We start from the raw sequence: 24,799 nt of genomic DNA on the forward strand, positions 1-24,799 counted from the left end.
AAGCTTTCAATAAACATAAGCAGTGATTACCAAGGGTATGCATATTTTCAGCAGTTCAGTTTAAATTGTCAGAAAATGACTGAGTAGAAAAAAAATCTTTGAAAGTCTTGGCTCTTGACAAGAACACGTAGAAAGAGATGGATTTTTAGCCTTCATTTCAACCGCTGCATTTTTTTCTTTACACACTATGAAGCGGTGTATCAGACATTCCAGAGCAATAACCCCAGGTACCCTGTTGAAGACTTGCTTTCATGTGTGAGAATAAGACAGCATTTCCTTGCCCACCTGACAGAAGTCACCTTCATGTTGATGGTAGCCACTCGATAGCCTTTACTTCACACTGACATTCCGACACTAAGTTCCCATTTTGTGGAATGAAGGAGACATCATCCCTGTGAGCTCTTTTGTGAGCTCTTTGTTTAAAATGATACAAGAATTAAGCAACCACAAATCTGCATGTCGTGAGTGACCACTTCCCCAATCCCAGCCTCCATGGATGCCCTTCTCCTCTCTAAGGGCCCTGCAGCTGCTGGAGGAAAGATACAGAGAGAAATTTCCCTCCTGTCCACCACTGTGTACCTGTGTACCTGACTGCTAGCCTTCATTCTCCGGAAGAAGCAAAGGACAGGAAAGGAAGAAGGAAGAGAAGGAAGAGTGGGGATATGAAAATACAGGGAGCTTTTCAAGGAGGGAAAGGGAAACAGGCCCTCCTCCTTCCCCAGAGCAACACGTCTTGGGGCCCCAGATAATTTGCTACGCCTGCTGAGATGCTAATGAAAACAGCAGCCAAGTTTCTTTTCATTTTCCAGTGTAAACCCCTTCATCCAGTGTGGCTTGAGAAATGACAGCCAGATGAGGTCCAGTGATGCCGAATTGCTGATTGCTTCAAGTCTGTTTATTAATTCACTAAAAAGATAAATACTGAGGAACTTACTGTGCACTGGAAATCATTGTAAGCACCAATACGAAATAAGACAGAGACAGTCCTCCCTGTCCTCAAGGAGCCTACATTGTAATGGGGAAAGACAGGCAATACAGAAATGTACAAGTAAATTAACAAGATTCTTGGACTCACACACAGAACCCAACAGAGGGGTGTGTGTCCTCCATCACTGGGCAGGAGCTACTTTAGATCAGGTGGTCAGGGAAGCCCTCTCTGAAGAGATGACCATTGACCTGAATGATGAGAACAAGTCTCAAAGCTCAGTGTGGACCAGATAGCACTTTTCTTTGGAACTCTATCAGCCGGGCACCCCCTCTCCCCACGAAGAGACAACTACAAAGTTAGATGCTGGGCTGCCTCAGGAAGGGTCACAGCAAAGAGAACTTTCTGCTCTTCTATACCCTGCCACAGTGGAAACAGCAGCTTACGGTTCCAGCTGCCTCCATGGGAGCTGCTGTTGGTTTTCTGTCCTATTAGGTGAATCTCTGTAGAGCAGATGTTAAAACCACAGTAAAAAGCTCACTGTTGTCTCATAGCTCCAGTTATGGTGTCAACCAGACTGTGCCCCTGTGGACCCCACTTGCATATTTCTCAGCATGACACGATGAGTTCGGTTCCGGTGGGACAGCCCTGTCCCTTTCAGCGTCATGAGAAAGGGGTGGTACTTCACAGGTGGTAAACCTCAGCTTAAAAAAATCTTGACGTGTAACCCAACAACAGAAAAAAGTTAAAGATCCATTATGAGCCTTAGCAACGCCACCCAGAAAGAGAGCTGACTGAAAGATAGATTTTTTTGTACCCCTCCAAATTCTCTTTTGGTCTTTGTTAATGTGTAGCAATACCTTTTCCATAATTTTGATGAACATAAATACACAGGTCTGTGGCTTGTTTTTTCCACTTTACATTTCCATATACGTTTCCACTCAATATTGTTCCCACATGTCATTTAATAGCTTTATAGAATCCAAGCATGGTGAAATTCATTATTTGTTTATTTTTGCTTCTTTTCATCCCGTTTTTTTTTTTTTTTTTTTTTTTTTTTTTTTTTTTTTGCGGTACGTGGGCCTCTCACTGTTGTGGCCTCTCCCGTTGTGGAGCACAGGCTCCGGATGCTCAGGCTCACCGGCCATGGCTCACGGGCCTAGCTGCTCCACGGCATGTGGGATCTTCCCAGACCGGGGCATGAACCCGTGTCCCCTGCATTGGCAGGCGGACTCTCAACCACTGCGCCACCGGGGAAGCCCCATCCCGTTTTTGAGGATTAAGATTGTTTGACATTTTTCACTGTATTATACAGGGCCCTGCTAAGGACATTTTGGTAGATTCGGATCTTTTTTTCCCCCTTTTGCCTTGCAGAAATATTCCACAAAGTGAAGTGACAAAGTCACAGGTGTGAACAGTTTTATAGCACTTGTTAAATTTACTAGCCAGTTCTCAGGAAAGACGGAGCCAATTTATGGCACCAGCCAGTTAGTGGGTGTGTGCCTCTTTTCTTAGATCTGCTTTTAAAACTGGGCTTTATCAATATAAAGCGATAAAATCGTTGCAAATGATTTGAAGGAATTACTTTATTAAAAAAGAATTCTCAAAGCCTTTTTTAAACCACACTAGTAGGTATAGTTAACCCTGCTGCTGCAGCAACAGACTGCTGTTTGCACCTGCCTCGGGGCTTTGTCCTCTCACTTCATCCTTCTGAGAAATGCTCTTTCCTGAAAAGTGCACGGCTTGCTTCCTTATTTCAACCAGCTCTCTGCTCAGGTAAAATCTTAAGAGAGGACTTTCCAGTTCACTCCCCCTAAAATAGACCTCCGCCCCACCCTGTCACTCTCTCTCCTCTTAATTTGCATGGCCCTCATTACTATCTGACATAATAGGTACCTTTTTTGCTTCTATAGATATCATCCGTGTCCCTCCACTAGAACATACATTTCATGAGAACAAAGGCTTGGTCTCTTTTATTTGCTTCTGTATTCCCAGTGCCTAGAAGATGCCTCGTACATAGTAAATGTTCGATAACTCTTGTTGAATGAATGAGTGAACCAAGCGTCTGATTACATTATCATGAACTGCTTGGCGTTCTGAAAATAAGTGCTGGAAACCTGTGCTAAGCTGATTGGTGGATCTTAAAAGTTTGCTGGTCATGGGTTCTTAACTTTACCGGAACCTGTAAGTCCTCTCCCCGCAAAAATGTACAGTCACAAAGCGGTATGTAATTTCTGGGGATTTTGACATGCTGAAGCTCTTGGTGGGTCAGAGATCTCAACTTTACAATTACTGCTCCAGGGACTACAGTGTAACCCAGAAACTGTAAGTGGGCAGCCCTGCAAACCAAGCTTGTTGAGTTTGGCCTGTACAAGATTGACTGGCATCAGATTTTTTTTAAAGTTTGAATGAGTTGCCCCCAAATCAGAAAATAGAAAATTTCACAAAGGAAAAGCAATCCATATTTCTCAAGTCTCTTGAAAATTCAGAAGACCTGGCAGCTCTTAGCTCACATCCCTCACTGAAGACAAGCAATAGCAGCAATACCTGGGAGGGGCCTGTCCTCTGCAGATGACCCCAGTCCCCACTGCTCCCTGAAGCTTCTCTGGCTTTGAAGCTGAGTGTTGGTGACCGTTGATCATTGGGCTTCCATTGTTGTTTTTCTTAAACCTGAGTTCAGAGGAAAGCAAAACAGACTTCTGCCTCTGTTTTTCTTAAGCCAAGGTCCACTTCACTTACTTGTGTTACATGCCTAGCCACTGCAGGAATTTGACTTAAGACCCCTTATCTAACTTAACCATAATGCATACAGTTGAGCAAACTAGGCCCCAAAATGTTTAAGAGATTTGCCCACGAGTACATAGGGACTTATTTGAACTCCGGCTTCCTAACTCAACGCTCTTTCTCAACGGAATGAAAAGCCAAGAAACGTATAGAGCCCACTGGAACCATGGACACATGCAAATCTATCAGAATTGCCCAAGCTTTTAAAGGTCATCTCTGTAGACCTGCCAGGTGCTCAGAGACATCCAAACAATGCTTGACCTAGAGAATGAACGAGCAAATGAATGAAGCAGTTTTCAAATTACATTTTAATCTGGGGAAATGTAAGCTTCATTTAAAAGCTACTTTCCATCATCATCACCTGGGAGACGGATGAATTGGGAGATTAGAATTGACATATACACACTAGTCTGTATAAAATGGATAACTAATAAGAACCTACTGTATAAAAAAATAAATAAAATAAAATTCAAAAAAATTTTTAAATTAAAATTAAAAAATAAAATAAATAAAAGCCACTTTCCACTAACGACTGAAGGCTTCATTTTATTTTTTGACCACTCATCTTTATTTTCAATGGAATAATTCTATTGTATGAAATACACAGCTCTGACCCACCACAATGAGGTGGGAGCCCAGCAAACTGAGTAGGGATTAGTCTCTGGAGGACGCAAATGTGTTTCATTACCCCAATGTGCTCATTTGATTTTAAACTGCAGGCTCCTTTAAATTCCCCAGAGCTCAAGTTTCAAGTCATCAAAACTCATGATTTGTCCTGATTCCAAGAGATAAGCATCAGGTGACCTGAGCGGCTTGTGCTGGGAACTGCTGTAGAGGAAGCTGCGTTTCTTCTCTCTGCCTACTGACACTAACCAGGCTAGACGGGGCCCCGATTCTCTTCTGAAAGTCCATTCTCCCTGTCTCCTGCTAGCATTGCCTCTCTTTGGGAAATTTTTCTCCATTAAGACCAGCAGCAATGTTCTGCCCTGTAGTAATAAATGAAAGTCACTTGACCTTTTTAGGAGAATCATTATCATTATTATAGCATAATTTAAAAAAGCATTTCCTCCTGAATATTTATATCATCTAGCCCCTGAGGTCCCTAACTGCCACTCCTAGTGGCCCCTATATTGGTTTTCTTCTTTTTTTAGCTATAGATGTCCTGCTTTTAGCTAGATACATAGGCACAGAATTAATGCCACATTTCCCAACTTCCCTTGTAGACAAAGGTAGCTGTATGTCTAAGTTCTAGCCAAGGGGATGTAAGTGGAAGTGTTGTGTATAATTTCCAGAAAGGTCGGCCTGCTTGGAACGTTGACGTGATGGCTGGCTCTCAAGCAGTCATTTCAGATCATGGGGTTGAAGCCAAATCGAGGATGGCATAGCAAGAGGATAGAAGTTACTTGACTTCCTAATGATGATAAAGTTTTCCGTCATTTTCAGCTGAGTATGATGCTAATTAAAGTGACTAAAAGTTGGTCAAGAAGACTGAAAGCCCTTTTTGGTGAGTAGGCCGTTAATTATGTTTAATTAAAAATTGGTGCATAAAACCACTTTTCACCATTTCCAATGTGACACTCTCACTTCTGCATTATGGATATGTGAAAATAATCTTTCCCTTTTTTTTTTTTTGCGGTACGCGGGCCTCTCACCGTTGTGGCCTCTCCCGTTGTGGAGCACAGGCTCCGGACGCGCAGGCTCAGCGGCCATGGCTCACGGGCCCAGCCGCTCCGCGGCATGTGGGATCCTCCTGGACCGGGGCCCGAACCCGTGTCCCCTGCATCGGCAGGCGGACTCCCAAACACTGCGCCACCAGGGAAGCCCCTCCCTTTTTTTTTATACATCTTTATTGGAGTATAATTGCTTGACAATGCTGTGTTCGTTTCTCTTGTACAACAAAGTGAATCAGCCATATGCATACATATATCCCCATATCGCCCCCCTCTTGAGCCTCCCTCCCATTTCCCTTTCTTTATATGTAAACAAACAAATGCTTAAGAATTTTTGTAGCAATTTTTATTTCTCTTTTTATTGAGGTATAATTGACATATACCATTATATTAGTTTTAGGTGTGCAATATAATGATTCAATATTTGTATATATTGCAAAATGATCACCACAGTAAGTTTAGTTAACATCTGTCACCATACACAGTTACAAAATATTTTTTCTTTTGATGAGAACTTTTAAGATCTACTCTCTTAGCAACTTTCAATTTGCAGTATAGGATTGTTAACTATTGTCACTATGCTGTACATTACATCCTCATGAGTTAGTTATTTCATAACTGGAAGTTTGTAACTTTTGACCCCCTTCACCCATTTCACCAACCCCCAACTCTGGTAACTACTAATCTGTTCTCTGTGTCTATGAGCTTACTTGTTTATTGTTTGTTTGTTTGGGGGTTTTTTGTTTCAGATTCCACATATAAGTGAAATCATATGGTATCTATCTTTCTGTGTAACTTCACTTGGCATAATGCTGTCAAAGTACATCCATGTTGTTGCAAATGGCAAGATTGACTCCTTTTTATGGCTGAACGATATTTCATTATATATATATTATGTATGGTGTAAGATTGAGGCCCAGTTCCATTCTTTTACATGTGGCTGCCTGGTTTCCCCAATATCATTTTCCCCCACTGTATATTTGTGGCTCATTTGTCATAAATTAATGTATCATATATGTGTGGATTTATTTCTGTGCTCTCTAGTCTATTCCACTGACTTATGCGTCTGTTTTTACCTATTGTTTTGATGAGTATACATTTGTAATATAGTTTGAAGTCAAGGAGCATGATGCCTCTAGCTTTGATCTTTCTTCTCAAAATTGCTTTCACTATTTGCAATCTTCTGTAGTTGCATACAAACTTTAGGATTGTTTGTTCTATTTCTGTGAAAAATGCCATTGGGATTTTGATAGGGATTGCACTGAAGCTAGAGATTGCTTTGGGTGTATAGCAATTTTTAATACATGGTTAAAATATACATTCTTCATACTCTTTAAATAAAAAACCCTACCCTTGGGCTTCCCTGGTGGCACAGTGGTTGAGAGTCCTCCTGCCGATGCAGGGGACACGGGTTCATGCCCCGGTCCGGGAGGATCCCACGTGCTGCAGAGCGGCTGGGCCCGTGAGCCATGGACGCTGAGCCTGCGCATCTGGAACCTGTGCTCCGCAACGGGAGAGGCCAAAACAATGAGAGGCCCGCGTACCGCAAAAAAAAATCAAAAACAAAAACAAAAAAAACCTACCCTACTGGAGTGATTTGGAAGCTAAAACATGGCCCAAGGGGTCTTTATTTACTTGTTATTTATTTTCTGATTTTTTTGTTTAAACATGCTCTAGGAGTGATAGAGAACCACTATTTCTATGCCTGTGAGCTGCAAGCTGCCACAGACTCATCATCTCTTATGCTTACTGTGAACGTGTTAAGCTCTGATCCTGGCATTTTTCACTCTGGAATTCCAAAAGGGAAAGGTAGACCACTCTTCCACACAGGTGGTCATCACTGGGTAATGCTAATACCATGTTCTTAAATGGTTTGATTAAATACATTGCTCTCCCTTCCAAAGTGAAAAGTTTTGAAGTACTTTCCATCTGTCCCACCATTTCTAAATTACCAGTTTTAATTATACTCATGAAGTATTAAAGCTAATAGAATCTCACAATATAATAACAAATGTAGATAATTAAAATACAGTGAAGCAAAGGAATTCCCTGGTGGTCCAGTGATTAGGACTCGGCACTTTCACTGCCATGACCCGGGGTTCAGTCCCCGGTCAGGAAACTAAGATCCCACAAGGTGTGTGGCACAGCCAGAAAAAAAAAAAAAAATGGTGACACAAAACTAAAATGTTAGGGCTTCCCTGGTGGCGCAGTGGTTGAGAGTCCGCCTGCCGATGCAGGGGACACGGGTTCGTGCCCCTATCCCGGAAGATCCCACATGCCGCGCAGCGGCTGGGCCCGCGAGCCATGGCCGTGGAGCCTGTGTGTCCGGAGCCTGTGCTCCGCAACGGGAGAGGCCACAGCAGTGAGAGGCCCGCGTACAGCAAAAAAAAAAAAAAAAAAAAAAAAAAAAAAAAAAACTAAAATGTTAGCAGACTTTTAGAATCTTTGCAAAGTTATTAAATCTAAATGAAAATGCTTTCTTTCTTACTTGATTCTTCAAACTTACCTTCTATAAGAGTCAGGATACAAACAAAATTGCCAAAACAAAGAGACACAAAACTGCAGAGATTCAGATGAAGGAGAAGTGTATTCTCTCTCAAATGACAGTGCCGAGGAGGGTGGGTGGTCCAGGGTGGAATAGCCATTGGGCTTCGCACAGTCATGCTGGGTCCCTGGTTCCTTTTACCTCCTTGTTCCATCCTCCCCAGACCCGAGGGTGTGGTCGCTGTCCACTCAGGAAGGCTGAATTCCCACACATCCAAGTTCTAGCTTGAGGGAGCGGGAAAGAAGAAGGCACATGCCCAGTTGTTTTAATGGCAAAACTCAGAAGTAGCACATGGCACTTGCGTTCAGAACTACGGAACAGGTATGGCATGAAAGGAGATTGTGAAAGTGGTCTTTAGCTGGGGAGCCATGGTCTTACTAGAAAGAAGAAGAAATGTGTTTAAGGGGAAAACCAGCAAGCTTCCACACCATCTAACTGGTTTTCTGCCTCCTACCTGGCCCATTCCAATCCAGTCTCTGCACTTTTCTAAAATTCAAGTCTGGTCATAACACTCCTGTATATCAGGTTCCTGGATAGCACTTGATGGCCTTCAGGAAAAAGTTCAAGTCCTTGGCTGAAAGCACAAGCTCCTTCATGGCTGGCCTCTGCCTACCAGCTTGGCCTTATTTTCTGCTCTTCCTTAACGTAAGGGCTGCCAGAGTTAGCAAATAAACACATAGACACAAGTTAAATTTGCATGGCACATACTTATGCTCAAAAATAATTTATTGTTTATCTGAAATTCAAGTTAACTGGGTGGTGACCTGTGTTTTTATCTGGCAACCCTTCACAACATTCAAAGTTACTTTAGTCATAATGCTCCTTTTTTAATAAAGTTTTTAAAATTTATTTATTTATTTATTTATTTAGGCAGTGTTGGGTCTTCGTTGCTGTGCACGGGCTTTCTCTAGTTGTGGCGAGCGGGGGCTACTCTTCGTTGCAGTGCATGGGCTTCTCATTGCGGTGGCTTCTCTTATTGTGGAGCACGGGCTCTAGGCACACAGGCTTCAGTAGTTGTGGCACGCAGGCTCAGTAGTTGTGGCACACAGGCTTAGTTGCTCCACGGCATGTGGGATCTTCCCGGAACAGGGCTTGAACCCGTGTCCCCTGCATTGGCAGGTGGATTCTTAACCACTGTGCCATCAGGGAAGTCCTTCCCTGCTCCTTTATCTGCTGAATTCCAGCTTACCCTTCGAACTCAGGTCAAGGGTTACCTTTTCTAAGAAATTGTCCTTGACTATCACCAGGCAGCCCCTAAAGTCTGATTTAGCTGTCCCTCCTCTGAGCTCTCAGGACACCAGGGCACGCCTCTAGAATAACACTTGTCACTCAGTTTATCATCATTAATGCTCTTATCTGATTCCTCACCTCGACCACAAACCTCTTGAGAACAATTTCAACTTTAAAATTGTATACCGCCCCACAGTAGGCACTGTATGATATATATTAAATGAATGAACAAGGTAGCTCAGTGTAGCAAAAATGATCAGGGAAGTGGGAGACAGACCTGGGTTTGGGTGCTGAGTCTGTCTCCTAGCAGCTGTAAAATGAAGTCAATTGTAACTTCCTCTTAGGATTGTTCTAGAGACAACTGATATGTTGCCTGCACACAGTGGGTACTCAGCAGTATGAGTATCATTTTTCCCTCCAGCTGTTACTGACTGTTATTAGAGGGTGCAGGGCCGGTATTCACGGGAAACATCAATGTCAACATTGATGACCTTCCCAGCTCAGCAAGGAGAAGTGCTGTTAAGACCCAAACATCACGCCCGGGAGATGCTGCCTCTCAACAAATAGGGAAGTGAATACCCACTTAAGGAAAGTGAGGGCTAGAATCCTTCAAACACAGCTTTCTTTTCTCCATATTGAGAAAATACATTATAGTTACTTAACTGCTGAGTTACTTTTAATACTAAAATCATGAATAAAAAGAAAACTAATAGGAAATGGGAAAACCAGAAAAACTTTTTTTTGTTTTTTGGGGTTTTTTTGCGGTACGCAGGCCTCTCACTGTTGTGGCCTCTCCCGTTGTGGAGCACAGGCTCCGGACGCACAGGCTCAGCGGCCATGGTTCACGGGCCCAGCCGCTCCACGGCATGTGGGATCTTCCCAGACCGGGGCACGAACCCACATCCCCTGCATCGTCAGGCGGACTCTCAACCACTGTGCCACCAGGGAAGCCCTCACAAAGCTTTTTTAACAGGCCATTTCATAGGCCACTGACCAGCTTATAGACTGGCTTCTCTGGGGTCAAGCACCCCCATCCCCTTGGACCAATGGAATTGGCCTGGATGATAGGCTATGTGGCCAACTTTTCTAAATGTACTGTGGTCAATGAAAGACACTCAGAGTATGATCATTTGTTTGTCTGTTTGATCTGAACTGGTAAAACCATTTGTCATGCAGAGTTGGGGGAAGAGAAGGTCATTTGACTGTTAAATGACAGATTCTAGAGGGTGTGAAGAGCAAAGCTTGTTCTGTTTCTCCTCAGATGTATTTAACATCTTTCACTGGTTCCATCTTCCTCTCTTCAGTTCAGCCATACTGGACTTCTATTTTTTTTTTTTTTTACACCAGTCTCTCTCTCCTCTGTCTTTCTGACTGTCTGTCTCTCCCCTGAGCCTACAAATACATAGTTTCCTCCACGTGGAACCCTTTCTACACCCTCTTTAGAAGGCTAAAATACCTACTCATTCCTCAGTAAAGCTTCTTCAGACTCCCAGACTAGGTCCTGTTCCTCCTGTGATAACCTCCAGTAGTACCTTGTACTTCTTTCATAATATTCCTCATGTTTATCATTATTTGTTTATTATCTGTCTTTCCTGTTGACAGAAGCTCAATGAGGGCAGGAGTTTCTGTCTTGTCACTGCTGTTTCCTCAACAACTGGTCCAGCTCTTAACACTTAGTGGAACTTCATACATATTCACAGACAAATGAGCCTTTGCTATCATGCCATCTGGACAGAATGTTTTTCATTTAAGAAAAAGATATGAACCCCGACAATCTCAATGTTGAGCAGGGCCAACATAAAATGTTTTAGAGGTGTCCTAGCAACTCTGGAAAAATTGGGCTCACAACGGGCAGGTGGGAAGATTTCCACATATGTCCTTGGGAGATGGCACAGGACAGTAAACAGCAGGCAGGCAGGGTGGGGAGGGGCCGGGCCCTGTGGTGGATCAGGTAACACAGGAGTGGGGATGGGGGGCAGGGGTGACGCCCCGCCCACACACACACACCATCCACCTCTGACACACGCCTCACCCCCAGCCTGCCTCACAGGAGCCGCTCCAAGGCCACGCTGGAACAGCAAACATGGGATTTTGTTTGCCGACTTGGCTGAGCAACAAGGCCTCCCCCTGACCTTCTCCCTGCACGGTCATAAAGGGAAAGGGCCCGTTTAATGTGGAATTGCCCAAGTTTCCCCTCCATATTGCCACGTTTTAGAGGCACCAGCTCGGCTGAGCATTGCTGCCTGGGATGGGCGAGGACACCCACCACAGCCCCGCCTCGGCGCTTTTGCTCCAGTGCCAGTGCCTTCCATGGGGAGTGAAAGCGCAGCGCAGTCACTGGGAGCCCCTGCCTGGGCACGGGGCTAGGCTGGTCCTCAGGCACCTTTGTTGGAGGGACCCGGGACCCTGCTGGTTATCTCAGCTGATAGAAAGTTGTTTTTAGGATGTGCAGAGAACAAAAGGAGAAGGACTCTGCACATAACTGGGCTGTGAGGCCACCCAGGACATCATCCGGGAGAGAAGAGCAGCTCTCGCCACCCCCAGCAGCTCCCCTATCTCACCCACGGTTTCCAGAGTACTTCTCTGAGATTATCGGGCTGGAGTTTCTCTACCGTGAAGATGACTCAGCTCTTCTCTATCTCCACTTCCATTACTTCTCTGCCTCAAGCTTCTGCTGCCTTTTCTCTGTGGCTCTTTTCTTTAGTCCCAGCCTACTGTCAGCTTCCCTCTCTGTGTCTCCTTAACAATGGGGTCTGATGGGTTCAGCCTGTCACTATGGCTCTCATGCCAGACCCCCTCAAAGGCCATTGGCCAACCAATGGGAAGCTGCGCCTGGGTTAGGGACCAGTTCCTGGCTTAATCAATTATAACTGAGGCCACACATGCAGAATCACATGGCGTAAACCATTCATTCCTTGGACAAATAGGGTACCCCTTCTATGCCGGGCTATGTCTTAGCCTGGAGACTCTAGCAATGAAATAAAAACAACACAAGCCTCTGTCTTCACGAACCACACATTTGATTGGAAGCTGGGAGGACAGATAAGAAACAAAAAGGAAAACGTAGGATATGGTGATTAATGTGATGGAGAAGAACACAGCAAGATAGGGGTACACGGAGTTCCTGGAGCAGGGGTATGTGTGCTGATTTCAAATCAGATGTTTGCGAAGGTCCACATGAGAGAGTGACGTTTGTGTCATTAAGGACACAAAGAAAATGAGGATTCCAAGAAGGAACCCAGGCAGGACCCTGGCAGACGTGACAAGCCTTCCGCAGACATGGCTGTGACACTTGGTATTGGCATGGTCAGCACCTAGAATCGCAGGGAAACCAGGCCCTCTAGGACCTCACAGATGAGAGGGAGAAGCCTCCTTAAGGTACATAGTGCAAATGTATGATGCTTGATTGAGTCCAAGAAGGACCAGAGCCCAGGGGGTATTTCAGAAGGGAACCTGAGTGCTGGCACCCATGCTCTGTCTGCACCTGTCCCTGCTGTCCCAAAGCCTTACCAAGGGAGAAAGGATGCCGTGGACTTCCAATTAAGAATGGTCTAATTCAATGGGCCTTAACCTTTAGGGTGCATCAGAATCACCTGCAGGGCTTGTTAAAACGTTCAGGTTGCAGGGCCCATCCCTAGTGGTTCTTATTCAGTAGGTTCAGGCGAGGGACCCAATGACTGCATTTCTACCACTTTCCCAGGTGATCCTGATGCTGCTGGTCCATGTTCCAGGCTTTGAGCGCCTCTGCTCTCAATTACACTCTTATTACCTACTCTCAGCCCCGGCAATTTTGCCAGTGGCCTGCCTCCTCTTCTATTTTTCCTTCAAAACCCAGCTTAGAGCCACTTCCTGGAGGAAACCTTCCCTGACGTCCCAAGGCAAAGCCCTTGGTGCCCTCCTCTGAGTATTTTCCCCTTAGGTTTTCGTGTCTAATTACTGCACTCACACCTTTTGGACTGTAAGCACCTGAGGACAACTTCTCCATTCCTACTACCAGGTATGTGTTCAACAAAACTTTCTAAAGTCCCGTCATGTTTTTCCCTGATGTTTATGAAAGGAAGGCTGTGCCGGGAAATAATTCCAACTTGCTCCTGCCGCCCCGCCCGGGCTTCCCTCACCATCGAAACCCCGTCTCACCCGAGCTCCCTCTTTGCCCTGAACTTCCTGGTTCCAGCTGGTCCAGGCCCGCTGTTGAAACGACATCTGGCCATCAAGGAAGTTGAAATTCTTTCTCTGACAAATGCAGTTTGAAGTTTTAAGAGGGCTGTTTTATTCAGAGACTCAAATACACACAATCAGGCACCAGAATGGCAAAGTACGCACAGCTTGGCCAGAGGGTTGGGATACTCAGTGAGTGACCTTGGGCAGATCACTGGCCCCTTCATGTGTCAAAGGAGGGAGCTGGATTGAATGATTTCTCGGGTCCTTTCCAGCTCTCAAATTCCGAGATTACAGAATCTGAGTTCGTCTAGATGTTAAGCAAAGATAGCCAGACTTCCAGCAAGAGAGTGCCAAGTCTGTTGGGAAATTTGTCCTTCTTACAAGCTGTTTTGTAGTTTTATCTCTGCATGTGGAGTCATAGGAACTCCCTAAAGATTCCACGTGACAGACAGATCAAGGTAGGTGCAGGAGCAAGCTGTGGAACTAAATTGTAACACAGAGAAATGTACATAGATGGGGGTTTAAATCTTAGCATCACCACTGTGCGACTTTCAGCCAATTCTTTAACTTCTCTGAGCCTCGGTTTCCTCACCTGTAAAAAGAGAGCAAAAACAGTATCCACCTTAGGATTACTATGGGAATTAAGAGAAAATAATTAACAGCAAGGTTTGCACAGAGGCTAGGTCAGCAGGTATTAGCTCTCAGGGGCTTCCTCTGGATTGTTTCAGTCCATCTCTGCTGTCAGTTTGGCCCCTAAATGGGGAAAATATTGTGTGTTCTAAACCCCAACGTCCTTCTTTTTTTTTTTTTCTTCTTTTTATATTCGTTTTAAGTATTGGTTGCAGTATTGAAAACAATAGATTGGAAATGGCCTAAATGCCTACCAATAGTGGGCTGATTAAGTAAATTACAGCATTAGTACACAGGAGGCGTGAAAAAGACTGAAGTAGAGAGATATGGAACGATTTTCAAGATACACAGTACAGAAGAGTGTGCTTTACAAGCTACCATTTGTATAAAAAAGAAGATGTAACAGTCATAGGTTTGTGTGCAGATATTAACAGAGTATTTCTGGAAGGATGCATACTGGAGCCTGGAATGGGAGGGAAGCTTACTTTACATTGTAAGTCTGCTGTTTTTTAAACCATGTGCCCATGTCACTATTCAGTGATAAGATACTGCTTAAAAATAGAAAGAAAAAAGGAAGAGAATGAGGGAGAAAAATAAAAACCAAGCAGGGGAAGAGCCAGGGATCTCCAGTACAGCTGCCTCCAGTTCTCCCAAGGCTCTGCAGTGCTCGCAGCTTGGAGGAGTCTTTTCCTGAAGGAAGCGATCCAGCAGGGGTTCAGAGAGGGAGAAACCTTAAAGATTTCACAACAGGGAAGGGTGGGAAGAGCAACAACAGAATGCCCCGAGTATTCGGTGCCGGCTGACGGTGGGAAACACAGAACGCCACAAGAGTAAAGACTGGGAATAATGTGAAGAGTCACCCCAAGAAGCCACGAAAGTGCAGGAACACGGAAGGAGGGGAGCTGAGGGCCCACCCGGGGGCTGGGGAACGGGGCTGCGACACAAGCGCGATCAGAGAGGGGCCGGCCACCAGTCACGTGCACGAGGTTCCGCGCCCCTTGAGGAAAAGAAACACGGTGCACTCTGGTGCCAGTAGCCCAGGAAGAACCAGGGCGCACCCGGATCCGGGACCCGGTTCTCGGCAAGCCCAAGGCCCCTCCCGCATCTTGCAGTTGCTCTGCGGCCGACGAGCCACCTCACTCACCCCAACGTCCTTCTGATGAGCTTCTGGTTACTCCTCATGGCCTTGCTGGGTCACTCATTCATTCAACTTATATTTATTGAGCTTTCCCCAAGTGAGCTTTTCTTGAAAGGCAAGAAGAATTGGCCCAGCTGGGTGGTGGAAGAGATGACGATTCTGGGGAGAGAGGGAAATGAGTCTGGAAAAGTGAGCAGGATCGTGTCACCAAAGGTCTGTGTCCCACCGTATGGACTTTAGTCTTAAACTTAGGACTTAGCCGAGGCACTGCAGGGTTTATGCAGGGGAATGGCAGGAGAAGCTTTCTATTTGTAAAGATCACGCTGGCTGTCATGTAGAGAACTGATGAGTGGAAGGTGGGGGAGGGTGACAAAACTAGAAAAGTAGAGAACCATCCAGACATCACTGCCCTGATCCCACAGGATGATGGCTGAAGGTGGTGACAGAGGAGAGGTGTGGAGGAATTTGAGAGGTGTTCACAGTGTGCCATGTACAGCATGGCAATGAATTGGATGACAAATTGACAGAGAAGGAGGGATCAAAAATGATGCCTACAGGGCTTCCCTGGTGGCACAGTGGTTGAGAGTCCGCCTGCTGATGCAGGGGACACGGGTTCATGCCCCGGTCCGGGAAGATCCCACATGCCACGGAGCGGCTGGGCCCACGAGCCATGGCCGCTGAGCCTGCGTGTCTGGAGCCTGTGCTCCGCAACGGGAGAGGCCACAACAGTGAGAGGCCCGCGTACCGCAAAAAAAAAAATGATGCCTACATTTCTGGCCTGGGCACCCAAATGGATGCTGTTGTCATTACTGAGATGGTGGACACAGGACAGAAGGGGCAGATTTGGGGTGGGGTGAGGGATGAAATCAGTTTTAGGAGACTTAGGGCATGTGAAGCTGAGCGGAAGAACTGTTAAAGGTGGGGCTTACCTGACCCTATTCACAGATCACTGAGAAAGAACTACTAGAGGAAAAGGTTAAGGACGGGGAAGAAAAAGGGCCAGTGATCAGTGCTTCCAGAAAGCTCTGGAAGAGACCGAAAGGCATGCAACCTCGTGCGTGGTGGGAGGATGAGCCTTAGACAGGAGTGAGGCCCACCTCAGCTCTTGGGATGGAAGGAAGGAGGCAGCCACAGGGGTGCTCCAGGCCCCTGGGAGTCCTGCTCTTCCTCTCGCCCAGTGGTCTCTGACGCGTTCAGTTGGTCCTCACTGTGTCCCTCAGCCAGCTCGTGAAGTGGTTTTATGAGTGGGGCCAACAGTACTTCATGAACCACCTTGAGCAAATAGGTGGCCTTGCATAAGTGACTCTCTGTGCTTCAGGTTTCTCGTCTGTAAAATGGAGCTGGACAACCTCAGAGGGTGGTCGTGAGGATTGCATGAAACTGTGTGTGAACGTGCTTGGGTGCTCAGAATAGCGCCCAGCCTATAGGATGCTCTTCACAATGGAAGCCAGTCCTCCCAGGCTTTGGATGTGTGCTGACAGACCCGGGGTTTACCTGGAGTGTTCCAGGCATCCTTCTGGTCAGAGGCCGGCTTCCTGTTTCCTCCCCTCTCCCCTCTCCATTAAATTCCTATTTCCAATTTTTGGTTCATTTGCAAAATCAAAGAAAACAAAGAAGCTGTGTGGTCTAGTGTGGGAATTCTCCAAGCTGCTCAGAACTTAAAAAAAAATTCCTGGCCAATAATCAGAATCTCTGGGATTTAGGGATTTAGGGCCATGGAATTTGTATTTTGAACACTGGTCTGATGAAAAGAGCACAAAATTTGTAGTGAGTAAAACTAGATTTTAGTCCTGGCTCTGTATGTAAGAGGGCGACCTTGGGCACCTCTCTGAGCTTTCATTTCCTCCTCTATAAAGTGCAAAAAGTAAAACCTGTTCATAGAGTTGCTATAAAGATCATATAAGCTAGCATAAAGCCCTCAGAGAGCCGTCCAGTGCTATGTGGGTGTGTATGATGGTCTCCTTGTCTGAACTGGGAGCTGCCAGCCCAGGTGCGATTTGATGACTGAGCCCTCAGAAGCCCCCAGGGAGATGGTTTCCCAGAATCTGCCACCATAACAGCTTGACATGACAAACAAGAATGTTCTAACACATATTATTAGTTTTTCTACCATATATTATTAATAATGCTATTATTACTAATAATTGCTCCTGTTAGGCGCTCACGGTGTGCCACCCACCTTGCTAGGGTTTATCCACACATTATCGCATTTAATCCTCACCACCACCTTATGAGCTGGTACTGTTATTATCCCCTGTGTACGTGAGAAAACAGATACTGAGACTGAAATTACTCACAGTGAAGGCTGGAATCACAGTGTGAATTTTAACCACCAGCCTCACTAGCTCCCAGATGAGTACCTAATGGGTGTTCCTCTAGCCCAGCCCCTGTTCTATCCCACCCCACCCCAAAATAACTGAAACGCGTGCATTCACTTCTCTCACGTAGTTGACTTTTTTTTTGCGGTACATGGGCATCTCACTGTTGTGGCCTCTCCCGTTGCGGAGCACAGGCTCCGGACGCGCAGGCTCAGCGGCCATGGCTCACGGGCCCAGCCGCTCCGCGGCATGTGGGATCTTCCCAGACCGGGGCACAAACCCGCATCCCCTGCATCGGCAGGCGGACTCTCAACCACTGCGCCACCAGGGAAGCTCATGTAGTTGACTTTTAAACAGAGGGATTTAGGTGGGGGCCAGGGGCTGGATTGCTTTGCTTTTCGCATCATCTGATTCCCAGGAGCTTTCAGGAGAGGGACTGGGGCAGGAGGGTCTGACTACATGCCTCAGACCACCCGACACACACACACAACGTGGGGCCCATGTCTGCCTGCCCAGCAGAGCCCCTTCAGCTTCCCGCCTCCATCCGCAAGGCCTGCTCCTCAACCTAGGAGAACTTCCTGGAAATCAAACACCCTCCAGTAAGCAATGTCATCTTTCGTGGCTGCAAAATTTCTCAGTGCCCTGGCTTCACAGGGGAGCAAACTGGCTTGATGGTGGAGCTCATGGAGGAAAGAGATGGGGACGTGCCCAGCCACCCGGACTTTGTACAGTCCCATTTTGAACCTGTCCACTTAAATCTCTTTTTACTGATAAGCACATGCACTGAAGCAAGCCGCTCCAATGGCCTGCTTCCAGCAAAGCAGAAGGTGGGGGGGAGCTGGGCTGCAGGGTGCAGTGGCCATGGGGCGGCTGCCAGAGAAATGCTGCTCAACATTGACCTCAAGGTTTAACCCTCTCCGCCCTGATGCCAAGGTGTAGCAGGAGCCACTTGGCCTGCCCTGGAAAAAGAGCCCCTCAGCCAGAGCCAGAAGTCCTCTGTGATGGTTCTCTCCTGGCTCACCATGCTGGTGGATGCTGCCCCAGAAATTTCCCTTTATCCATGAAAAAAAACTATTTTTTTAAGTTGAAAGGAGAAGAACCAAATAAAGTTTTTACAAAGTAATTAGCTATATTCAAGTCTTGTAATAACCTATAACAGAAAAGAATCTGAAAAAGAACAGATACATCTATGTATAACCGAATCACTTTGCTGTACGCCTGAAACATTGTAAATCAACTATACTTCAATTAAAAAAAAAAAGATTACTTCATTACTAAGTATGGAATTTATTTTATTTAGTTTATTTTTTGTAAAAATTTGGGCTACATATTAAAGGAAAAAGAGTAAAATAAAAATAAAAACAAAGTAATTAGAAAAGCCTCTTAGGGCAGGTAAATGTGCAATTTTCTTATGTGCAAATTAGGATGAGTTGTACAAAAGCAGGTTCGTTTACATATAGGTCCTCATACAGCTTGCTAAGAGCTTTGCCTGCACTATCTCCTGTGAGGTGGGTTTTGCTTGACAGATGATGGTGCAGGGACTTGCCCAGTGTCACAAGGCTACACTCGCTTAACTGTTTTTCCAGACTTGTGCTATCTTGGCAAATATGGGGAAGGCTTGTGACTCTGATAAGCATCCGCTTCTGCTGGGAAATGTGCCTAAAAGGAATGCCTCAGAACAGTGGAAACTATCTGCTTTCTTTACCTGAATTCATTTATTCACTCATTCATTCAACAAGTATGAATTGAGCGCTTACACTATGTGTCAGCATGTTCTAGATGTTAGAAATAAGATGTAGCTCCTGTCAGGCCAAACACTAGACTGACATTGTGTAGAAGCTAAAACGTTATAAATGCCAGATTCAGCAAAACCTTCCCTGATGGATTTCATTTTCTCTTCGTCATAGAAACTCATAGCACTGGTCCTTATTCCTACCATTTTCTGGCCTTGCTTGGCAAACATTTATTTTGTTATCAATCCTTTCCAAAACCCACGCCTTCTTAACCCAGGTAGACTGCAAACTCTTTGAGAGCAGAGGTACTGCCCTTAGCCACTCAGTAAATAGGCTCTGATGTCCTGCAAATCATTTCTGACACCTAATAATTTCCCTATAGAATCAAAATGTTCACACGTGGACTTCCCTGGTGGCGCAGTGGTTAAGAATCCACCTGCCAACGCAGGGTACACGGGTTTAATCCCTGGTCCAGGAAGATCCCGCATGCCGCGGAGCAACTAAGCCCGGCGTCACAACTACTGAGCCTGAGCTCTAGAGCCTGCGAGCCACAAGTCCTGAGCCCGTGTGCCACAACTACGGAATCCCGTGCGCCTAGAGCCCGTGCTCTGCAACAAGAGAAGCCACCGCAATGAGAAGTCTGCGCTCCGCAACAAAGAGTAACCCCCGCTCGCCGCAACTAGAGAAAGCCCGCCCGCAGCAACGAAGGCCCAACGCAGCCAGAAAAAAAAAACAAAAGCTCACGCTTAAGCAAATCCTCAACTTTATTTGAAGCAACGAGTCACATACTGTCAGTTCTCCTATCACGTGTTTTCTCCTGGATCTAAATCCGGACCGTGGATCCACGTGTGTGAGTGATAACAAATGATAAAACTTGAAATTAAGCTCTTTAAGTTCCCTGCTCCCGTAGGCCTAGGGACATTACAGATGTTTGCCAGGGACGCATTAGCTTTAGGAACTTGCTTCCAAATTCTGTGTTCATTTTCTCTCCCTCACTTGCCTCCCGCACTTCCTTCTCTTGCAGTCTCCCACATCGCGGTGTGATTTCTCCAAGTTCATACAGTGCCCTCTGGGCTGTGAACAAAGACTGGGGGACTCTGAGGGCGGTCATTGCCCCCTGCCTCTTGTTCCTGAGCGTTCCCAGGCCACTGCCATGTTCTTGTTTAAACCCAAGACTTGTTAAGTACTTCCTAAAGCTAGACGTTTGGAGACGGAGAAGGAAAATCTGTCGGAACTAGACGAGCTGCCCGTCTGATGATCATAGTACAGAGCCAATCTAGGGCCAGCCACGGGGGAGGGGGAAAGGCTGGGGCAAAACTGTAAATAAAGCAGCTCCTCTTCCTCGCCGGGCTGTGGGAGCGGAGACCCTGCCTGTCCTCACCTCGGCCACCCTCCAGCCTCGTGTGACCTTGGCACTGTACCTGCAGGACAAGGAGGCTGTGTGTTTCCCTAAGCAGTGCCTGGCACTTTGCCAGGAGGCCCAGCACCCCACTGGCCTCACAGGTGGCTCTGATGGGCTCAGTGCCCAATTCCCAGCCGAGGCAGACCTAGAGGGAGGGTCCTTGGCGAGAACCTCTAGAGATGGATATGGGGGTGGGGAGGCCTCCTCTCCTTTTCTGGGGGGATGTAACTGCTCCACCACCCTACCACCTAATTACAGCGTTCCAGTCTTGGGTGGGTCCCACTCTCAAGAAAGGACAGCAAACCCCTAGGCTGACACGACAGGCAGCTCACCTGTACACAAATCTCTCCACCTGGCCTGTCCCCCAGCCTAAATTTCACACTATGTACTCTTTCCAGTAGGTCCAGGAAAAACAGATGATGAGAAAATGAACGAGTGCTGCTGGAGAATGTGAGATGTAAGCATTGCATTAACTGGCCTGTAAGACTGTCCAGTTTGCTGATGCCACCTGGGAGCAGGCAGGGCTTTGAGAGACGGAGCAGGATCGGCAGGGTGAGTCTGAATGCAGGGGTGGGTCAGGAGATTCTTCAGCACCAAGTACTCACGACACTGTGGTGGGAAGAAAGAGAGGGGAGGAAGAGGTGGTGAGGCTGGAACAAGCAGGGCCGTAGCTCTGGCTCAGCTGGGGGTTTGTGCCCCAGGTGAAGAGGCAGTGGCTGGCTGCCGCCAGCCCATGGCTGCTGCATGGGAATATGGGCCCCACTGGCCAGATTTGGGGGTTTTGAATTTTTATTTTAGGACATGGGAGAAACCGACTGGCTTTTTTATATGTCAGCAACTAATTTAATAATTTTTAAACACTCGTGGGCCTGTACCGTACAAGCTAAATGAAATATCTGTGGGCCCCGTTTGGCTACCAGGGAAAAGTGAAGGAGGAGACTGCCCCGGGCCATATCTGCTTCCACGGCTGCTAAAACCCCACTGCTTGCCAGCTCTGATACATATTATTTAACCAGCCTTTCTTAATAATCAAACCCTTTCAAGCTGAGAGCCACGCACAGTACTGTCAGCCTCTTTACACCTCAGCTCCATAGCCTGACCTTGAAAACAATTCAATCCATTCTTTTCTCTTTTCCCTCTTCTTCCAGCTCAAACAAAACTAAACCACAAAGCTTCCCCAGGAAAGTTTCTCTGGAGAGGCAGCACTTAATTCTGGAGGAGACCTTTGCCTCCCAGATAGTCAAGAATGTTCCAGGCGGATCCCCAAGCCAGCAGTGTTTTGAACTTGGACGAAAGCCCTGAATGAGCCTAGGCAAAGTATCTAGCCTAACTGATTTCCTTCTTTTGGTCATTAAGAAAAACTATTATACTGGGAGGGGCGAGGGGGGGTGTTGGGGGGAGTGGTATGCGCAAAACCAAGAATGTCAGATCATTCATCTTCCAGACACCTTGTGCCTCCGTTTCCTCATCCATAATATTAGTGGAACAGGCCTCAGGCACTGGCAGTGGACTGGCGGTGGCGAGGCCAAGGTCTCCTAACAGCCTCCTACTTAGAGCACTTTCCTCTGTGGAGCTCAGGCAGGCCCTCTGGCAACAAGGTGAAATGGGTAACATTTGAATTCCTCAGGCTTCATGGCACCTCCAGTTACCTGATGCACTGTAGTTGAACTCTGGATGCCCAGGGACACTTGAGTAAAAAATCCTGGTATTTTACTATGCGATACAGCAAGGTATGTGTCTATATACATAAAAAGCTAGAGAATATTATGGACATATGGACATCACTTATACCAAACTACATGAGGAATTTTTGCCCTTCTGTCTTTCTGTAAAGGTTCAGAATGTACTAACCCTTGACTTTACAGACCACATCCAGCACTTCATGCTGAATGTCATTAAGTGTTCAGTGTTTGGAACTCTGTGCTCATCCTGACTTGGAAGCAAGTTTATTTATTCAGCATAAAAGGAAGTATTTGAACTCACAGAGTGTGATTCCCTGAAACTTTTCAAAGCAGCAAGACTGGATAGACAACTTTTAGGATAATAAGACATATTTCTCTGTTCTGAATACCCCTTTGCTCTCTTAACTAGACAAGTCTAGCTATATAGGAGCTCAACAATAAAAAGGACATGAATTTTAGCTAATATGGGTAATATATTTAGATGATAAAAATGAGCCTTTTCTTGCCTAAAATTCCCTTCTTCCTTCAGCTATTTAGTTGTGTTTTGGGGACGTTTTTTCTGATTGGTTTTTTTTTTTTTTTTTTTTGGCCACATTGGGTCTTCGTTTGCTGCACACGGGCTTTCTCTAGTTGCGGCGAGCGGGGTCTACTCTTCGGTGCGGTGTGCAGGCTTCTCATTGTGGTGGCTTCTCTTGTTGCAGAGCACGGGCTCTAGGCGTGCGGGCTTCAGTAGTTGTGGCTCACAGGCTTAGTTGCTCCGCAGCATGTGGGATCTTCCCAGACCAGGGCTCGAACCCGTGTCCCCTGCATTGGTAGGCAGATTCTTAACCACTGCGCCACCAGGGAAGTCCCAGCTATTTAGTTTTGAAGCATTCTTTTGTGAAACAAAACATGTAAACAACGTTTTTATGAATATCACAATTTTGCCTGGGTGGATAGAATAACTTTCCCCATCCCATTCTTAGTGCTTTGCCTGGGTTATTTAGACCTAGCTGGCCTTTTGGAATGACAGATTTGCATAAAAATTATAGCGAGAGGCAAATGGAACTGTACGTTGCTGATGATCACAGCATATGGTTTCTATTCCTTTCTATCCCTCCTCAATGTTTAGCATGGTATCTGCCACAAAAGACGTGTCAGAGAGATTGTCAAGTATGCTGGAGAAATGAACAAGAGAAAAGTCTGGCAACTGCTTTAAGTACGGGATACATGAGAATTAGAATCAAACAACAGGCGAGCTGACAGGCTGTCTGTGAGCTGAACCCCCAGCTAGTCCAGCTCTGGGTGAGTCCTTCCTGCCTCTCACCCAAGTTTCATTTGCTGCAGTAGGGCTCCTTTCACAGATACTATTGCCAAGGCACAGTTTTGTCATGGTTCCCAACTCATTTTCCCCTCTCTAAGTGAGTATCGGGCTCTCCTGCTCCTGTGCTAAGAAGCTGAATGAATCTCTTAAAGTTCCCATCCTGACATGTGTTCCCCAAAACAGGTAACCATGCTGATCGCTTCTCTTTGGATTCTCCCCTAATACTTACAGCTTTGCAGAAATCACTTAGAAGCTGTTAATGGAGGAAGGACGTCGCACAGTGAATTCCATCAGAGCTCTCTTCTTCTAGGCCAGTAAGTGTAAAGCAGAAAGAAGGAAGCCAGTAAGCATCACACTCTGCCCTGAGAGAGTGTTTTGTTGATGCTCCACTCATCTCAACGACTCCCATGATGCCTATGTTTTAAAATTTTATTTATTTATTTAGTTTTCCTCTTCTGGGGCACAACCCATCATTCTTCTACCTTTATTTATGCAGCTTGCGTTTTTCCTGACCCCTCTCTTTTGCCCTGGTCCCTAGACATTGGAGCCATTAGAACGTTGTTGTTGTAACTTTTGCCCCCTATTGTAGTTCCTGGAGCTGGAGCCATTGCATGATGACCCGCTGTTACCACAAGGCTTTTCTCCAGCTGGATTCTCACCACCAGGTCCTGTCCACAACGGGCAGCTCTTAGGAAAGACAAATCCATAATTTTGCTTTGTTTCATGAGACTATTTCTGGCCGTTGAACTGGTTGGTTGGTTGGAATGAATGACCTTGCATTGAAAGCCAAGAGGCTCCACAGGGTTTTTCCTTCTCAGAGATGTCACGGTTGCCTCTCTCTCTCTCTCTCTGAATTCCATGCTAATGTTATATATACTTCTGTGGTGCTGCTGCTCTGAATGAGAGATATCGCAATGCAAGTACTTATTAATTTACATATAGGTCCTCTGCCAAGGTTTAGCTCTCTGCCAAAACCAGGTGCTGTTTAAATGTATGGTCATTTGTCAAATACGGGATTTTACTTAACTTTCCCTTCACAATAGGGTTTGTTGGCATCAAAGACCCAGAGGGAGGCAAGAAATTGATTTTAGGACCCCAGTTCGAGGGAGGCAAGTGATGAGGATGCACCAAGAAATTAATTTTGGAGAGAATGGAGATTGAAGTTAATCATCCATTGATATGACACACGTATATTGGGTTCCTACTATGTGCAAAGCACTGGGTGTACGAGCAGTGAATAAAACTGGAGAGCTGTTAAACTAGAACAGATGATTTTTT

Source organism: Mesoplodon bidens (assembly GCF_964165515.1).
Source record: "Mesoplodon bidens genome assembly, chromosome: 4".
Classification (NCBI taxonomy): Eukaryota; Metazoa; Chordata; class Mammalia; order Artiodactyla; family Ziphiidae; genus Mesoplodon; species Mesoplodon bidens.